Source organism: Hesperophylax consimilis, chromosome 12 (assembly GCF_061612785.1).
Source record: "Hesperophylax consimilis isolate HC1 chromosome 12, BYU_Hcon_1.0, whole genome shotgun sequence".
NCBI classification, from domain to species: Eukaryota; Metazoa; Arthropoda; class Insecta; order Trichoptera; family Limnephilidae; genus Hesperophylax; species Hesperophylax consimilis.
This window is the reverse complement of record NC_142847.1, coordinates 36,579,616-36,597,771: the sequence shown is the minus strand read 5'-3', so window position 1 is coordinate 36,597,771 and position 18,156 is coordinate 36,579,616. Positions and strand designations below refer to the sequence as shown.

At 37.6% G+C, this 18,156-nt stretch overlaps 1 protein-coding gene across 3 annotated transcripts in view; it reads left to right on the top strand.

Annotated features, from left to right (window-relative positions):
* The first annotated feature begins 714 nt into the window (after positions 1–714).
* Positions 715–18,156, top strand: part of LOC149419578 (thrombospondin type-1 domain-containing protein 7A-like) — a 68,783-nt gene continuing 51,341 nt past the window's right edge. For 2 of the 3 annotated variants that reach the window (XM_089637900.1, XM_089637898.1), the window contains exons 1-2: positions 715–782; positions 1,625–1,781. The gene's annotated coding sequence lies outside the window, so the exon portion shown is untranslated. Of the gene's footprint in view, positions 822–1,592; positions 1,782–18,156 lie in introns of all 3 variants that reach the window. The other variant, XM_089637899.1, reaches the window with a different exon arrangement.

The window sequence follows — 18,156 nt, the reverse complement described above, 5'->3', positions numbered from 1 at the left end:
GTTAAATAAACCATATTAATGATTCTTAGTTGATGAAATTTGAGTTAAATCCTACCGTTGACGTGACGTAACGTTAAACCTACAAATTAAAAAAGAAAATCTCCAAGGGAAATTAATATTTTGACAAAACAGAAAAAAAACTCCCGAGTGAAATATTAATATTTTGGCAAACAGATTTTCTGCTTTGTGGTTCAGAATAGATTGCCTACGAAACTTCCCGTTATTAATTCGAATTCTAAAGAAACGCGTATTTTATTCAAAAAGATGTTGAACACAAAAAGAAACGAAAAAAATCGTTACTCAGCGCCAGATTTATTTTGTTACAATGTTACGCTGTGCTGAAACGACAAAACTCCGAACACCGTACATAATTACATTTTAGGAAGTTGTGTGGGAAATTTTCCTGCCGTAAACGGCTTCTTGATACAGTGTAATGTGATAAAGGGGGTGAGACTTCAACAAGGCCGGGGAGGTAGCAGCTAGCAGCTAGCAGCAGAGGCAGTAGCTTCGGGGTTTCAGGCACAACACACAGTTGTTTATGTTTTGTGTATACTGGAGGGTAGACTACACAGAACACAGTGGCAGCCCGTTGGAGTAACGTGTTCAATACGCGCTGGAACAGTATCAGATTGCGCGCGCCGCCGCGGAGGGGCGGGAGCGAGGGCGGGCGCGTCCCCCAGCCGCCCTAGCTCCCCTGGCAGCGGCGCCAGTGCGCAGCGAGCCTCCGATCTCCGCCCACGCGGTCCTAGTGCATCCTGCCACAGTGCTCGGTTTTCTGTTTGGTTCGAACCTTCATCATTATTACACGAGCATTCCGAAATGTGCTTACATTCATTTTTTTTCATCAAATAGATTGATTTTCGATTGTATTTTGCCGCATATTAGAGATGAATACAGATTAGACGTAGGAATATTTTGTTATTGCGGAAATCTCCTTCCCTAAACTGTCTTGGTATAGTTTATTATATTATGTTCTACATGTATTGTAATATACAAGTAGCCAATACGCAAGTGCACTCTACTTTACTTAGTTGTGTTGTGGTTCATCTCATTGTTACTGAATTCAAATTGATTCATAGATTTCTGTTTGACATCTATTTGTGAAATGGACACATCCATTTCCATGAGTTAAAAACGCAATATAAATTGAAAAAATAACATGAGAATCTGACAAAATGTGTCTTTCTTTTTCTACTTTAGAGTTCTTGTAAAAATAGGTTTAGGAAATCACAAAAATATATATTTCAATAATTTATTAATCTTTCAAGACGATACGATGTAAGATAGAAACAGTAACCTTAGCTATACACGCATTTATCAGCAAAAGCATACAAATATGTACATACCTTATACTTCAGACAAAGGAAATGTTTCTTTATTGCTACTGTATTATCTAAGAAATAATGTAAAAAACAGGGAACTACGTCATTTCATGACTCCACATTTGTATAGTACCTGCCTATACAGACGCTGCTTATTATTTTGAAAATCATTTTATCTTGGTCTATAAAACCATAATATAATGTTGTTATAACGAGAATCGTTCCAAGTTATCATATTTTCATGAAAACCTTTTGTATTTAATATTGAAGCAATTCTATTTCTTTTTTAATTGGTGGTGAAGTGCATAGCCAGTGGTGACCACGTGACTGTTGAGTGGCAGTTAAGTGGTGATTGAGTAGCAGTGAAGTGTTGAGTGAAGTGACTCCAGTGAGTGGGACAGACACAGACATGGTGAGCCGGAATTAACCAGGAACAAGCTGAGAACCATCGTGCGCAAGGTTAGTACCTACCTGAGCCATTGTATCCGAGCGCCACTCCTAAAAGTGCTGACTTAGCAACTAAGCGCTTTTTGTGCTGTGGTTCTTCAATTTTGTTGACAACTGGCAAAATCTTTATCCAATATATTTTTTTATAAAATTGGGTTAAGGAGCAGTGAACATTAAATAGTTTGTAGTTTCTAAATAAATTTAAGTAAGATCTTGCTATAGATTAAAGTTGATAATTGGTCTGCAAGGGTCGGTGTGTCCTATATATAGGTATAACGAGAAAAGAGGTGACAACGGAGCTGTATGTGGCAGGATCAAAAATACAATACTGTATTAAAATTTATGTATGTGAATAAAGCAAGAAATGGACTGGACCGGTAAACAGGTTTGTGACGTTATTTCATCGACAACCTCCGTCACAAAATGGTAAGGCTCTGGGCCCAGTGGTCACGAGTTAGAAATTGTTTTTTTTTAAGTTCATTGTTAGTTCTTACTTTAGCCGTCTACAATGTCAAAATGTACTTCTGATGAGGTGCATTCCTACAAGAGTCTTGTCTTTGGAAAAGCTCTTTGTCTTCGAGGATAATGTGGCAAAAGCAGAAGGTTGTATTACAGGGAACCTGTTGATTTATTGTAGGTGACATCACAGCTAAACGCGGAGGTGACGGGCTCATTCACAGAATACAGCAATTCTGCCGAGTCATTTGTCACCATTCTAGAATCACAGGTTTGATTCACTGGTTTGCGGTACTGAAAACCATGTTTAGTTGAAACTGGATCAATTGGGTAGGAAAATGGAATATTATTGTGGGATTAATCTTTCGCTTCTTATATTTTTTGTCTCTAATAACTTTTGAAGATATCAAATGTATTATTTATGTCTTTTCATCTGATGCCTTCTCCTATCGGAGTTTGGCTATCTTTCGGACGATCTTTTTACCCTACAGGATTCTCAGAAGCAAACGGTTACCCCGAAAAACACAATGAGAGCCAAATCTACCCCGAACGAAGTCAGAATTGAACAAGAGCAAAAAGGCTGCACTTTCTTGCGCTATGTTTACAGTGTGGCACACAGAATTGCCAGGATACTGAGGAAAGTAATTATTACTGTCTTCAGACCAACTACTAAAATCCAAGAACTGCTGAGGCCTGCAGAAACCTAGTTTCATCTTAAGTTTAAATACATCTGGAGATTATAAGCTCGGCTGCTCGGGTTGTGACGAGGAGTATGTAGGCCAGACAGAACGGACCGTCTCCAAAAGAATCTCAGAACACTTTCGAGCGTGCAAACTCGACCATCTAGATAAATCGGTAATTGTCAGGCACTTAAATGAAGCCGGTCATTACTTTGAATGTGTTCTTGAAGTCCTGGGAAGACCCGAAACGCAACGAGCACGCCTAATTACGGAGGCAATCCAAATTCACCAAAAACCCGTTAATATCATTAGGGACGACGGGGCTAAGCTTAATAATTCTTGGTATTCGGTAATGGACGGCTACACCAAAACTAAACGCCTAAAAACACATTAATTTAACAAATTATTGTACTGAAATATCGGCCTAAGAGGATTTACGCGCACTCAAGACGGTATCACCGTCATAATGACGGCCTCCAAAAAATAAATGTAATTCTCTCGACTAGCAATCAAATCAAATCGGCTTCAAATCCCGGCTTGCGCAAGAAAATATTATTTGATCAATTTGTGTTATTTCACTCGGTGTTCATTAAAAATAATATAAGATAAGTATATTTGCGGCACGTTCCAGAATGGAAGACACTCTCAGTATCGCCCTGGTGTAAGATCACCATTCAGAAATGAAAGGTTGCTTTAAATAGCTTTAACCGTGTAATAAAATCGAATATCATCGGGGTTAACCCTCTATCCAAGGTATGTTTAGGTTATTTAGGTTTCTCCGCAATTCAAATTCTTTTATCTTCCGTGGTAATGCTTGGTGTAGTTTATATGTTTCCGTTCCATGGGTACAGAATAACAAAGAAAACAATCAAAACAACTATTCTGGTTCTCACATTTTGTCTTACATAGGTCACTATTATATTATTGTTTTCCATGTGAATAACAACACTCCTGGCAACAACACTTGAGATGGATCTCATTCAAACCTGCCGCTAAAAACACAACTGTAACTTCTCTTTCTGTAACAATCTTCTTTTATGAGAAAGAATAAAAGTTATCAGCGATATCAGCTTATGATGAGGAAATAGAAAATAGCTGTCGACAAGGGACGGGTCGCGTAAAAAATTGGGGGGAACTTGTGCTGGCTCCACTCAGTAGAACCAATATTGACCAAGATAAAATATTTACTCTATTCACCCTCGGGATAAAAAATGCTCCTGGCGTCTTTACGAAGCCAATTGCTACCTTCAAAGGTGTCACCGAAGGTCTTCATATAGCACTTCCCCTAAATTTTCCTACATTTCTATCCGCCCCACAACATTTCTCATACGTTGGGTTTCACGGGATGGCGATAAGACTCTTGTGTTGCCATCATACGTGCGAATTTCGGTTTGGGTTCTGTCTGTGAGTGACTGTAACTCTTTTTTTTCGAGGGAAGCTAATTTTTATAGGTGTGACTTTATATTTTAAATGGAAAAAAATACTTTGTAATTCCACTCTTACTGAATTTTTAAATGACAGCCAACCAGATTTCGTTTTTCTTAAGCTTCTTCAGGGCTTATATACTAACTAATCATAATTCTCATCAAGACTTCAAATAGCAGAATTCTTTACTTGTATTATTATTATGGTAGCAATGCCCTATCTACATGCGGCAAATGGAGAATTTTGAGAATTTGTTCATGGAGAGTCTAGAAAAACACAGTTTTTAAGGCATCGTTGTGTGTTGTTTCATTTTCAAATTCTTCCCTATGATTCTACCACGTGGAAATCATGTTTTCATTCAATTTTATAAAAATGTCATCGGGGTTTAAAAGTTTATACTGACAGTCAATCCCCTTCCACCAATTCATCATCCACATCTTTATCCACATTTTTCTCGACCTATCTCTGGGTAGACTCACAACGGGACACCCACCCGTTCATAATTGGAGCCTAATATGGTTCTAGACAGTGGCGGTTCGTGATTTTTGTGTGTACTAGAGTGCTAATATTTCAAAAAATTGCATTGTTGATGTTGGTGTAGCTGAAAACGATTTTTATTTTTTTCTAAAATTTGATTTTTATGAAATTTCAGCTTAGCCGTGCACCGCACGGATTTCCTGAAAATCTTTACCCAAAAAATCGAATTTTTGGAAAAAATAAAAAATCGTTTTCAGCTACAACAACATCAATAATTCCATTTTTTGTAATATAAGCACTCTAGTACACCCAAAAGTCGCGAGCCGCCGCTGGTTCTTGATGTCCTTATAATAGATTCTTATAATATCCTCAATATAAGTATTTCACCTGCGTCGTTTGTGGAAGATGGTATACTTTCATCGCTATGAAAAATGGTTTTGTTTGTTTTGTACCTTATAACGCTTGTCATCGTGACCGTTATCCGCATATTTTGACAGTTCTCATCATATATACGAGGAGTAGAACTGTCAAAATATGGGATTAATGGTCACAATGACTTGCTTTAAAGGTGAGAACTGAGTACTAGGGGTGGGCTTTTCGGCTTTTTCAAGAAACCGAAAGCGTTTCGGTTTCCTAAAATAAACGGTTACTAGAAACCATTTAAAAATAACACTACATAAATAATACTACATTCCGAAAAAAAACGTTTAATGAATAACTTTAAATGGCTTTAGCCGTGTTTGGTGAATAGCCAACTTGAGTCATCGCCTTGCACCGTTAGTATGAGGGATAGATTCATACGTCCGTAACTCCTGCCCACTGACCCCAGATTTCTACCCACCCTTCTCATCATTTTTTCCTCAGGGTCTCCTGTGTTGAAAAAAAAATGGTGATGGCTACTCGACACATTGGCCCTCAGATTCCTACCCATACCTTTTCCTTCCCAGAATTTCTTCTCTTTCTCTTCCCTAAAAAATCCCCACACACCATCCCCAGAGATGTCTTAGGCCCCTGAGGGAATTTTTTTCAGCGCCTCTTGTGTGGAGGTAATGTAAAAAAAAATAAAGGTTTACATAAAAGCGTTTGACGAGAAAGCGTTTCTTTGCATCGGTTTACGGACGGCCAATCGCGGGCGTGTGGAAGCGTTGTTTGCGACGGTTTATGAGCGGCAAGTCGTTGATGGGTAGGATAATGAGTAACCGTTTAATAAATAGCCGTTTCTTTTCATCTGCTTAGGGATGGCCTATCGCGGGCGGGTTGAAGCGTTTTTTTGCACGATTTATGGGAGTCCAATCGAGGACGGGAGGATGACCGCTTAGCGAGAAAGCGTTTCTTTACATAGGTTTATGGTCAGAGTATTGTGTACCGGTGGATACACGTTTAAAGTGAAAGCATTTAACGAGTAAGCATTTATTTGCAATCATATCGTGCTCTATTGTCATTATTTTGCGCGGGTTTATTGCAGGCCTAGTTACACCTTTTTTTTAAATGGTTGTCCCAAAAACCTCAAAAATAATTTCTGAACATAAACGCTTACGAAAAAACTGTTTCACGTTATTTTAATCACCTCTACTGTATACTTTGTATGCCCCGGAGAGCAAAGAGGACACATTTCACTCAAATATAATAATGCTCATTTATCATGTCCGTGTCATGTTATATAATACTGTCTTAACACACCCCTACCGACGCGACGCTTGTACATCAAGTTTCTAACACATGGGGGTGATTAATGAAAATCCTTAGATTAGGCCCAAAGAAAAGCGATACGATAACCTTTTTATTTGCGATCGGTTACCGACTGTTGGCATTAACGTACCCCCACCATTCACTCGATTTACTTAATTACTAATGGGCGTTTTATAGGATGCTTCTTTTATATCAATCCTAATTTGGAAAATATGTCTGGACCATTGATGTATATTTAGTCTATGGTCTGGACCGTATAATAAGAAGAACACTAGAAGTGCCTTCAATGAAACAAAAAATGTTTACAACGCAATCATTGTTCCACGCGTTAATTACTGCAGCAGCTTTCTATTTTTATCCAACGATGGATTAATTAAACTAATGACAGTACTAAAAAATAGAGCTATGAGAATTATACTGAAGGACAATAGATATACGAAAATTGATAAAATATTGAAGGAGTTAAATATCTTATCATTTAAACAAATTATTTGCTTCAATACTGTATTTCTTTTACGCTTGTCTAACATCGTGTATCGCAATTCTATTGGAATCTCATAATCATGGTAATTATGATGGCCAGACTTTTGGGTCACGAAACACTCCCACATGACATTCATGGTCTTCGTTTTTATTCGGAACCGAAACGAAAAACCTTACATAATTATTGAATACCAGAAATTATGAAAAGCTTTACATAATTATTGAATACTATAAAGTTATACAAAGGATATTTGTAAATTTTTACATGAAAATATAATATTTCCACATAATTTTGAAGTGCTTTTTGATTGTGCTTAAGATTTCGTTATTTTTCATATTTTTCTAGTGTCTTCAAGTAGGTTGTTGAAGAATTGTATGCCTTTTTTACTAAATTCATATTTATGATTTCATACAGATAGTTGCCAAGAGAAGAAATATTATAAACTAAATCATCAAAGAATGACAGTACCTCGAACATAACTACAGATCACATGAAAGCATCAGTCATGTATCATATTTTACAGTGTTAGGAATATGTTATATCATTGACCAATAAAATAACGACATTTAAAACTAAGAACAATTTTTTTTTTTTAAATCCCTAACAATATAATGTAAGAAGTTCTGATGAAGTGCAACTACTTAAAGATACAATAAGTGTTTTTTGCAATATTTTTAGGTTTACATTTAAACATGTCCATGAAAGAAATGATGTTATTCAATTAAAACTGCTGTTTAATTTTTTTTCAATTCAAACTGAAAGCAGAAGAAGAAATAATAAGGAATTGTGATAAAATAATAAGCTTTCTGACATATGACCGAATTTTATTTTTTTAAATGTTATAAATTTAGTGAGGTTCGTGTACAAATCAATGTCTGAGCATAATCTATTAAACGTGCTACAGCTACTTTTTCATAATTAATTTTCAAGATAGTTAGTATTGCTATTATAATATAAAATATTTCTATTATAATGAGTCCGGAGATTGAGCAACTCTTAACGGACATCTGAAATTAATATTTTTTATACTCGTAGGTACGGGCTATCAATAAAATTTTGAATTATCTTATAAACATTACAGGTCTCTAATATCTCGACATTGATCAATAGTTTTAAGGTTCATGGAGACATTTTTTCATCATTTCGCATGCGATAAGAAATTTATTTCAAAAACTTTTATGAACTCTTTCTATGTTTGATTTATGCGTAGAAAAGTGAGATTTCCACACTGTTGAAGCATGCGCATCTGACTTAGGATACGTAGATAATCTTAAATGTTTGAGGATTTTTGAAAACTGGACTAAGTCGAAGTGTAAATCCAAGCATTTTCAAAGCCTTTCTTGTGATATGCTCGACGTGAGATTGGAAAAGAAGCTTGTCTAATAGCACTCCAGGATCTCTTATTTCATTTATCCTACAATACAATATTCTATATTGTATTTTTCTTTCGAGAACAAGATATGTCACTACATTTATCTGTATTCAAAAGAAGGTAATTTTTTCAACAGCATACCAGGGAGTCCAGGTCATCCTGGAGCTCTCTACAATCCGTCTCAGACTTAATGATTTTGACAATATTTGTGTCATCAGTCAGCGTATCGGTACAGGTAGGAATTACGGATAGTTTTGTTAACATCCTTCATAAAAATATTAAATAAGAGGGGGCCAAGGTGAGGTCCTTGGAGAGCTCCTGAGGTTACGAGGGTGAAACTAGAGCAGAACCCTTGTACGGTTACAGCTTGCGTGCGATTATTGAGATAAGAGGCTAACCAACGAAGGAGGTCTCCGTGTATACCTATTGCTTCAACATTCTCAATTTAGATACTGTGTGGAATTTTATGAAAGGCTTGAAATACACTGGCACAATTCTGCGTCTGTACTGCCTGAACATAAATAATCCGGGAGAAATTTACAATACCGAACAGTAATAGGTACACACGATTCCACATCTGCCCTTATGATTGACATATTATATTATTATTGATCACTTTCCAAAACGTTGGCTAATAAGGAAGTACCGCAATACGGTATAATACTCCAATAACATACATCACTATAAGTAATACACACATTCACAATCGTTAATAAACAATTTTACTAACAATATTTGAAATATGAAACTAAATAAACATGGAATATTTCCAAACAATATTTAAAAAATTACGTAAGACAGTGACACAGAAAATGTCAAGGATCCCAATACCATCTGAGAAAATAACCCATTTGGAAACTTAACGAAAAAGTAAACTGTAAAAAAGCCCATAGCAATCCAAGAATCCATCATATTTATTATAAGCAAAGTATCCAGATTCTTAACGTATCTACACTGCTCCTTTTCCATCCCTTTGTAAATGTAATAATTACTCTACAACAGTCTCAACTACCTGGACTCCGGACTCCGTTGTGAGGCTGAGGGAAAGGAAAAAGAGAGGAGAAAACAAGTAACTGGAGAGTACCTGCCTTTTCGATACGGTCATTTAAAACGGCTAATGCATGCGATTCTGATTGGTGGTCTTTCACCAGAGCTCTACTGAGAGTATCAACCACTCTGGAACGTGGCGCAAATGTAACCCAAAGGGAATAAATTCAATCAAAATATTTGCCCCTACCTGGTATCGACCTCACCTCCACTAGCTCCGGAGCCTAAAAGCCACGGACATTATGAAAGACAAATTGAACCATCGACTAATAAGTTCATAATATTATATCAATGCATTCAACAGAAAGAGAGTTAAAGATAGAGCTCTCAGTGGCAGGTCTCATTATTACTTATTAAATTATCCCCATTTATATAATATCATACTAAACACCTGAAACAATGTGTGCTAAGGAATAGTCGCTGTTCAGCATGTTCACATAGATCCCTCGAGGGGACTCTGTGCTCCAACCACCGACGGTATTTCGTTTATATGACTGTAATGGCTAATGGCCCCCGGGCGCACGAGCGAACAGTTTATTCATAAATAACCTACCCTCCAATAGGGTTACCACATGGTATCCAGAGAGAGGACATATGCACTTTATATCATTGTATTCGTAAGCGAAGTTCTTTCCCAACACAATTGTAATCTCAGAAGGCGTCTTGGATAGAATTACATTGAAGTAGCAATACTTTATTTATTTATAAATTCACGCCCGGCTGGGATTTTACATGTTATTTTCTTATTTTTTATAAAGAACGTCTAAATAAACACAACAAAATCAAAAAAAAAAAAATCAAAGTAAAATAAAAAAAAAATCAAAAAAAAAATAGAAGACACAATAAAACGCAACCTCTTAAACAAAAACAATATCAAAACGAAATAAAGTGGAAACTAGACACTCCACTATGCAAGATGGAAAAATATATTCTAGGAAAATTACAAAACTTTGGTAAGATAAAATAGAGCTACGTAGTTTCTATAGTTTGATTTTATTATATTTTATATTCTTCTTTCTGAAATAAATTGGGTAATGACTTGTTTATATTTGGTGAATGGTGTGTTGAATATATCAACAGCATCTTTATAGTCACTACGCAAATTTTGTATACGGCGAACGGGGGTATAGAATTGTGATTCTGTGTTGGAGTTATCACTATAGAACGGTAGATAATGCCTCGATGTTGGTTTGCGAGGTATATGTAAAGAATTCAAGTATAATAGTTCAGGGTTGTCAATTATTGAATTTATGATTTTATATAAACATTTTAGGTCATTTTCAACTATTCTGCGTTGAGATAATTTTAATAAATTGAGTTGACATAGTAGATAATCCTAATTCCCTTGTAATACCCATTCTGAAATTAATAAATCTTAAGAATTTTTTTGAATTCTTTCTATCGCGAGTGAATTACTAGCGTAACTAGGTGCCCACACTGTCGAGTTGTACTCAATTTGACTCCTAACCAATGACATATGCAAATTTTTGTAGGTTTGAACATTTTTAAATTGGCCGCAATTTCTAATAACAAAACCCAACATTTTCAAAGCTTTACTTGGAGGGTCATTGACTTTTGTAATCCTTTGGAAGCATAGGTTCTTATCCTACCGGCTGCGTCAGTTTATTTTGTATTTTATGTGAGAGGTAGGTAACTAAGAAACAATTCTGTTCTTTTTAAACGTAATCTATTGATGGATATACCAATTTTAGGAACTATTATATGACTGACTAATTTCTAGCTTGGATTAAGTAACACTTATTAACAACTTGGCGACTTTCTATCCTACTGTAATATCTAGAATTAATACTAACTTATTACAATTTACTAAACTTTCACACAATATTAATAACACTTAAAAGAAAGTAATTGAAAAAGACACAAGAAAGAAGTAAGATTAAGTTGCGACCGACACTATTCTTACATTAATAACCCACGCAACTAGTTTTACCTGTAGGTCTAGCACGATCAAATTGATGACTTTACAATATCGGATGGATATACTTAACTTCCGACGATTTTTTGTCAAAAGACCCGAGCACGGTAGCGCCGTCGATACCAGAACCGATATTGACACGAAATTTAATAATAAATCGTTTTACGATGGTAACACTGGCGCATCTGTCTGTAGCCCGGTTATCAGTTGATTTTAAGCTTGGCTTGGTTGGAATGTCGAGCTTAGCACGGCTTGGAACATAATCCGTATATAGGTCGGAAGCCTAGATTTCAGCAATATTGTCAATGATTTTAATAAGAGGACATCTTTGCTTTTTCGTTGTAAAATCAAACTACTGTATACGTGGGTGGTTTATATACGCTGTCAATGTCATCGCGAAATTGCGAACTTTCAAAACGCCAACAACTGCTGTTTTTTTTGGCGGGTGTAATTTACGAGTTTATATTTGATAAAGTTCACCACTTCAATCAGCGTATTGCATATATGCGAGGATACTAATTTTAAATAGTGTTTATTTTACTGAAGTCTGTGTTGACTCGACCCCCTAATTGTCCTAACTCGCTTGAATGAGGTTTTTATACCTCCTTCTCTCCAGCGTTCAGTTTCGCTTTTGCAAAACGATATCGTGCTGGGCCTAGCTAACTCTGAATATTCCCCGCCCCTGTGGTATCGCACACAGTAAAATAAGGCCTACGCTTTGGGGTTGATCTACAATAAATCCCTTAACTTCACGTTGTGTGATTTGTTAATTCGAAGCCCCCCCCGCTATGGGGTGGTAGGTATTTAATGTCTCCTTTCTGTGGTAACTCCCGGTTCTTTTTAGCCAAAGCGTGGGGAAAACGTCCATCGACCCTCAGCGAGTTCTACAAGGAACGAGTACGTGTCTCACCTAACTTTCGAATACTGGACCCTATTACTAATCGACCTAACAGCTTATATCATATCTTTACAATTTCCTTGTATCCCCGCCCTTACCTAATGTCCCCGTGTTTATAAATTCTAGATTGTGACATAGAACCGAACCCCCCCCCCCCCCCTCTTGTGTACGGGCTATTAAACCCTTCGTTGAATAGTGTGTTGTTTCCGCATAAGTACTGGGACTCTCTCGTCGACCTCCGTAACGATGTACTAAAACTAGATAAATGGATTTAGCTGTGGTTAGTAAACTTTGGGTGTTGCGGATGGAAGTGGAAACGAGAGAAAAGGAGATGGGAACGGATTAAATGACGAGAAAAAAAAGGTTTTTTTTTGCAAACTGGGTCGGCACCTCACTGCCCCAAATGAAATGGTCGCTATTCTTCCAAATGCAAAACCCCAAGAACCAATACGTGTCTGGCTTTCCCCGAGGTCTGGTCTAACTTCTTCTTATAGTCGCCTTGACACCTCCGGACCGCTCACGTCAGAGGGAGAGGTAATGCACCTGTTGGAATATCCCAAATCACCCCGCCCCGCTTCCTCCAACGGACTACTTTACTGACTGTAAAAGGGGAATTTTTCATTGCGTCCCTTGTCATGATGCTAAACGCGTGCATGTTTCAAATAGGTTTGTTCTGGTGAGGCTTTCAACGTCCACTAGCCGCCAGGCCTACTATCCACCTCACGAAGGATGCTGCAAAGGATCTCGAGGGTTTTCCAGTCGAGTTGCATCAACCTCCGGGTAAACCCCGCTTTAGTATGTGTTCGTCCTCCGATTTTGAACCCTCGTTCATCACGCCGACGTCCCCTCCACGCGATTTTGAAAGACTTGGAGCCCGTCCAATTAAACGCCTTCGCAGCGAACCAAGGCCCAAACATTCCAACTTGACATTAATTTTCATACTGCCTCTCGTGTCCTCTCATCCGACCCGGTTCCGCGAAAAGGGATGACCCTCCGAACTCTTCGTGATTCTCCATACAACGTTGACGCCCCGAAATCGCGTGATGAGGAAAGTAGAAAATCTTCTGAGCCGAGGAAGTTGTGTGCTTTCCCAAGACAGCTTACGGACAACATACTCCAACGGTGAGTTCTAAGCCGAGGCCAAAGGTATGTAGGAATTTGTTAGTGAACATATAAGGTTATACAAATATTATTAATTTTATTTTTTTATTTGTTTTGAGCATGAGTTGGTTGCAGCTAGTCGCTTCCATGTTGATTTGAGGTGCCTCTGCGCGGCCGCCAACTCGGTAGAGTGTACGACTTTTGTCGTCAGGCACGGACGTCGAGTGATTTATGGGGTCCCCTTTCTTCCTTTTGGTCGTGTGTCGCCACTAACTGCTTACAAATAAGTAGGTCATTGGCCTCGTGCTAAACACAGCTGTTAGAAGCAAGCAAACAGTTCTAAATGTGATACTATTTTATCAGTTGCAGCCCCATCTTCGTCGCAATTTTAACGTTCTGGAAATATATATTCATGCAAGATCACTCACCCAAAATCGTTATATTACCAGTCCAGTCGGGATATCGACGACATGTACATTAATCCACGTCCAGGGGCTGTAGGTAGGATGTAGAAGCCCCTAAGCCGTTAAGGGTTCGTATTAAATTCGAAATCGGTTCTCTATGTCACCCGTCTACTCGCCGGTAGAAACTATAACCATATTGTATCTAATTTTTCTAGCTAAAATTTCTACTTTCATACGCCGCTCCGTAGATAGCACATAAATTACCTGATACTAGAATTCGGAATGTTTAAGCGGATCATTTCTTTCAATAGAATGGTCTCTTCCTCCCTAACCGTAAATTGATAGTTGACATGCATCGGTATCTGTTGGCCTCCACTGTACCTAATCTAGATATCTCCCCCTAACGACTATTTTAGAGCATCTAAGTAAGCATTTGCCGAGATCTACCCAAAACCCCCTTCCCCTCCCTAGAACCTTTCATATATTATCTGCCACGTTCACTTCGATTTTTTTCACTCAATTCTTATATCGTGTAGACCGTTAAAACCTTCCCGTGTTCGCAAGGAAAACACTGTCTATACCCCCAATTCAAATGAGCAATTTACCCTACGTTTTATATATTGGAAATTAATTATTATTAATTTTGACCAGAAGGTCCACATGTGATTTACGAATGATGTATTTAGCTCTTATTAAATTCTATTCTCCGAGTAAATTCATTCGCCGCGTTTCTACACGATTTTTATTATTATTTCTTTTTGATCAATGTACGCTGTCTCTTCAATTCCACAATAAATTTAGAACTTTGACTTAGCCGTTTTCGTCTGGTCATTTGATAATTATTATGGTTCTCTATTTTTTTCTCCTCTAATGGCACACGCGTTATTATTAAACATTACCGCAGTCGAGTTTCATCGTTTTATATTAGTCTGAACCAAGAGACTCCAACCCGTGAATTTAGTATCGTCTAATTATGAGTTTACCCTTTTTTTTTTGGTTGAATCTAATTAAATTTTAAAACACTTCAATTATTTCAATTAATATTAAAACCACAACTTCACTATATTTAAAACTCTATCAGTTTAGTTTAAAGATAGCACACCAAACTGTCGCGACGTTAAGTTATCGAAGCCCGACTCCAACCAAGTTAAAACGAAAAAGCCCTGATTCCCTCCAAACAACGCTATTTAATAATGTTTTTTCGAATAAATCGACTTAAAATTTGTGCGACTTTCGCCTTTATGAATTCAAGGTTTCACTTCCCGTTAAGTTTAGAATTGCATAACCCCGTTTCAGGATTTTTGGCCCCCGCCTGCCGAGTTGAGGTAGACACCTACCCCCCTGCCGAGACGGGTACAGGCGTGTACTCGGTGACCTGACTTCCGGGCGCCCTCCCGTAAATGATTTTCGGCGATGTAGATTATTGCGCAAAATTATTTGATTATTTTTTCTCGTACGCGTGTTGTGTCCGTAATATTGGTTGATTTCCGGCCTATAGACTAGGTGTAGCTCATTTCTATATCGTTGTTTTCGAAATCTTTCCGAGAAATTCGCTATTGATACCGATAATATAATCGATAAATTATCCCAACTAACGGAAGCTTTTCACCTATTATGTCCAGCGCTTGCGCAATCCAGTATCCTTCCTTGTGTGCTGCCTTCTAGCATTTGATTGGTGTCTACACGATCCGTGGGTGATCCCAGGACACATATACCTTCCTCTCGGTGATGACATACGTAGGCATTCGTTCCAAAATTTGATTCGACACGTTTTTTGTAATTTCGCCTACCTGTTTTGACTCTTTTCGTGATATCCGCCGCATATCTTCTGGTAATTTTTCGTAACCCATCGCTGTCCACTACCCGAGTCGGTGACACCTCTTCCATCATGAGCTAAACTACCTTTCGGGTTTCTTTTCGATTCCTGGTCCTTCCTTTTCGGTGATCTACGCCCAGTACATCCCTGTTTTTACAGTTTTTTTGCGTCTAGTTTTAGCCCAATCCATATACTCTTTTCTCGCTTCATCCAGGAATTTCAATATATTATCCTCGTAACTTTGTTTACGCGCAAAAAAAGGTCGTAAAATTTTGATCGTTAATCAAAGACTTCGTGACCCATTAACTTTTATGTCTTTTCTTAATTACCCAACTTGCATCTCCCCCGTGTTAATATAATTAGGCAATTTCGGCCAAACATCCCATCTTAAGTTAAAATTCGTGTCCATTGTCAACACTTGAAATAGCACTCAGAACCTCAGCGATCGTAAACAATTCTCTCTATGAGGATCACCTCGTAATATGTCTTCTGGACCAAAACATTCTAAAAAACCATCTTCTTTCGCCAAACCGTCACCCCCCTGTTTCGTTATCGATGGTTGGGTATCGCTTCGTTTCTACCTTAGAATGCAAATTTATCGTCGTTCTCCAAGTGCCCTTACACGCATCGTGAGACCGGATCCCAAGGTTAGCTCAACAGTAAATCAACCTAGAGTGTTTCGTGTCTTTAGACCGCCCTTAGTCTCCGTGATTGGCGAAAATTTATTTAATTGATTTTGGGAATGATCTGATTCGTTGAGCTCCATCACGCCTCTTTTCAATTATTACGTGGTTAACACCTATTACCGACGTAGGTTTCTATAATAAAGCTTCTAGTATGTCCCAGAGATGTCCATAGTCTGTTCGTTTCTCCCTATTCTCTGAACGTATTTTAATTTATGAAAAAAAAAAATTCTTTACGTTCCTTTACCCCAAACAGGTCCATTACAGCCTCCCTTTAGTAAGGATTACAGCGGATAGACACGTTTTGGTGTTTAGTTGGTGAAATCATTACTAACAATAGTTTTAGATGACTCATTTTTCTTCCTTTTCAAATTTTTTTTTTCGTACTCCAAAGGTTGCGTACCCCTTACCTCCCTAAGAGGAGATGTTCCTATTTTCCCTAAATGCAAAATAAATTCTAGAATGGGTCTTTCCCTTTTTTTTTTCTTTCCAATCTTCCGTTAATTTTTGGCTTATCTGCTTCTCACGAAGTTCGCCCCTGTACGTGTCTTAACTCAAATGCCTTTAAACAAAACGTAAGGCACAATGCCATTCATAAATCTGCCGCCTCCTACCACTCGTGATTTCATTAAGACGAAACACGGTTTCATTTGTCACAAAACTCGTAACTTTGCCTTTTATTCTAGGCGCTTCGTCAGTAAACGTGTTTCCTCTTAACTACACATTTATGGCTAAGTTTTTGTTGCACCCCCAAAGGGTCGAAGCAAAGTTCTATGGGTACCTGACTGAAGTTTTGGTTGTATGTTTTTTTTTTCCACTTTTATATGCACGCAACTTGAATCTATTTAAAACGCGTAGCTATTTTGCATGTGGTTTTTTTTTCTGTTTTTTTTTTTTTTTCCTCGCGTGACTTCATTCATTTCCTTTAATAAATAATAATCTGTATGTGCGGCTGGTTATCAATAAGCATTGACAACACTTGAATTGGATTAAATCTGGTTTATTGAATTGGACACGCAACCTCCCTAAAACTGCACTTACGTGTCCTAGATGTTCATCGAAATTTCCGCACGAATATATGACTAAGTCATCCAAGTAGTAGCTTTGCGAGACTACCTATCTTTTGTTTTAATATTCGTATTGTACTGAACGTGTTTTGTTTACTTGTTGAACTAATTGAAATGGATTTATTTATTCTTATTCACAGAATTTAGTCACTATTTCACGCTGTAGTTTTCTCATAATATCACTGTTTTCACTTTATTCAAATATTAAGTTAGATTATATCCAATGGTTGTAACTATTCACTTCACAAGAACACTGCATTTATTTCACCGAAAACATCCGTTACGTAACGAACTTAAGTATTTTGATAGTAATCACCGGTAATGTTCACTGTAGGTTCAATGAACTCGTCGTGGTACGCAAACGTATTGTACCCCTGGTTGTACTCACTACGTTTAATTTAAACCTTTACGAAAACATAACAAAATAATTATTATCTTCCCTCTCTCACAATCCCGGCTGTCCCGATTCGTAACCAAGTCAAATCTCACTAGTCTTCGGTTTACATTATTATTATTATTATCCCACACTTTCTCCCTCTTTATATTGCTTGCTAGGTATCGAAAACCCGTTATCTACCGACCATTTTGTAATATACACATTCCGAGACTACCGATGTCTGCACGCATAACGTTTCCAAACTACGTCGTACAAAAGCTCATACAATATCTGTTATCTGTTATCACCACCCATTGCGAAGTTTAACTCTATATTAAGAGGATAGACGGATCCCTTTTGTATGAAAGCTTGTATTTTCGAAGCTGTTTCCTTCAAAATGTTCACCGGTTAGGTTTCCCCTTAATATCACGCTATCCAAAGATAACAAACCGTTTTTATGTACTACAAATCGTCTC